This window comes from Martes martes (genome assembly GCF_963455335.1).
Source record: "Martes martes genome assembly, chromosome: 11".
NCBI classification, from domain to species: domain Eukaryota; kingdom Metazoa; phylum Chordata; class Mammalia; order Carnivora; family Mustelidae; genus Martes; species Martes martes.
In genome coordinates this window covers 72986965-72989601 of record NC_137899.1, presented here as the reverse complement: position 1 = coordinate 72989601, position 2637 = coordinate 72986965, and positions in this window count along the sequence as shown.

Genomic DNA, 2637 nt, shown 5'->3' with positions numbered 1-2637 from the left:
TCTTCATCTGTGCTGTTTGAAAAATACTGCTTTGCAAAAAATTCGTAAGTGACATCGATAGATGGACTCCAGAGACCAACCAAAACTCCTCTTTCTCATGAACACTGACTGCCTTTTAACCATGTAGAAGGGTATATTCCATTGTTATACACCAATTATCTGATTATACTAGTTTTTCTAACAGTATGAAATAAATTTCTCAGTCAGTAGACTGATTGAATCTAAAATACTGTAGAAGTCAATTTTGAACATCAGTGATCTGCTTGAACAGTAAATCATCTCTTTTTATAACAGTTAAGTCAATGTAGTCAATAGTTAGAACTGCTAATATTGAAAAAAAAACCCACTAAGCAAAACTAAAAAATTACAGTTAGTAAGTATGAAGATAAGCAGGTTTTTTTTCAAAAGATTTTATTAAAAAATATTTTATTTATTTGAGAGAGAAAAAGAGAGAAAATGCAGGCAGGGGGAGGGGTAGAGAGAGAAAGAAACACACTGCTGAGCACAGAGCCCAACACAGTGTTCAATCCCGGGACCCCAAGATCATGACATGAGCTGAAATTAAGAGTTGGATGCTTAACTGACTGAGCCACGAACGTACCCCTGAGGATAAACAGTTTATAACATGAGTCTTTCACATTTTTTTTTATCTTGGAAAAAACACTTCAGAATTCGCCATTAAAATCTCATGATTAATGACAAAGGATTATAGATGGATAACATTGCAAAAGGATTAAATCTTTCATAAACACCTAGAACAAATGAAAACTACTGTTTCAATTTCTGTATTCTACACCTAGATAAACATGTAGAAAAATATACATTTGTTTTAAGTAGTTTAAAAAATCCACAAGAAAAGAAAGTAATCTGTGAAAGTTTATAATAACTGTTGATTAAATATAAAGAAATAATTAATAAGCTATTCCTACTTCTTATAGGCACTACTATCTTAGTGCTTAAGATAGTATCTACAAAATGCCCTGCAGTATTGTACTATGTATCAAAAATTTCTTGGAGAAACAAAGAAACAACTACTACAAACCTTATATACTTAAGTGGTATTTGGTATTTGGTTTTGGAGTTTGTAACACTTGAGGAGACTAGGAGAGAGAGAAAGAGAGAGAGAGAGAGAGACAGATGAGAGATACAGATGATTAATTTCAATTTTTAATATTGAGGAATTAATTCCATCTCTCTCAATTTCTCTCAACCCTATTTTGACCGCTGTTAAATATGTGACTCATATACTCTGCCTCCAAAGTCCTATCTATCACCACCTTACTTTGTGCCTTCTATTTTTAAAAAATCTCATATTTTCCTGGCTTTCTCACTCTTTTATTCCACCCTAATTTTGCCCAATTCTTCCTAAGCCCTACTCAGATTCTACCCCTATTCCCCTCAGGATGCTTGCTTTTTTTCACATTTACAGTATGGCTATTTCAGATTTCACATAAGAAGAAGCAGTAAGAGAGAGTTTGTTGCTTTCCTGCTTCTAATCCTTGATCCATATTGCTGCTTACAGTAAAATTTCTGAGATGCAAAATTACTCCTTTGTGTGGAATTGTCAGTGGCTCCCAATATTCGTTGGGATAAAACCTTAGTATGACTTAGACATAAACCTTAGTATGACTTAGTATGACTTAGAATGACCTTGGGGTCATTCACTCAACAGATACTTATTGAGCACCTACTATGTCTAGTCACTCTTCCTAGTGCTTGGGACACAGCAATGAACAGCACAGGAAAAGATCCCTGCCCTCATGAAGACTACATTCTGGTAATGGGAGAGAGAGACAGTAAATGTTACATACAACATATAATTAACTTTTCCAGCGTATTAGAAGATAACAGATGCTATAATAAAAAAAGGAGGTCAGAACTTCTGGGAGTGGCTGAGGCAGGCCGTGTGTCCATGGAACAGAGTCAGCCTTCAGAGTTTTCAAGTGCATATTACTACCACAGGCACCCTATCTTCCCACCATACTTCACATTTTCTTCTCCATGAACAGCCTTTGTTCGGTCACTTATTATCACTTTGGTCTAACACAAGGTGTCCAATTTTCACTGGAGCCCTTTCTTTGCCTGCCCCATTTCTGCTTTTGATTCCACATTCTGTTATGGCATCATTTCCTCCTCCAGTCTCCCCCTGCCTAGACAGTTGGTCATCCCTCTTCTTTATTCATCTATGTCACAGTTTTTGGCAATTACTTACTTACTTTTATATTTGTGATTATTATTATTTGCTGGGTTATGCTACAGCAACAAAACCCCCTAAGTTTTAGTGGTTTATTTCTCATTCTCACATTTTAGTTGTAGCAACTGCAGAAAAAACCGTGGCTCTGATCCATGAGTTCCCTTCATTCCAGGAGTAACCTACATTTGGGACATGCCCTTTTCACAGCAGGAGGGAAAAGGGAATAGTCAAAACGGCAGTGCCTCTTCAAACTTCTCAGTTATAGCACACATTGTGTATGCCCACATTCTCGAAATCAGTGGTGTGGAAAAGGTTCCCAGAAAGTCCCTGCAAATCACATGACCATGGCTGGAAGCTGGAATCCTCTTATCGAAGCAGTCATTGTGAGCCATACAATCTACCACACTTGTGTATCTCACACAGTGGACTCTGTGTACCATGAG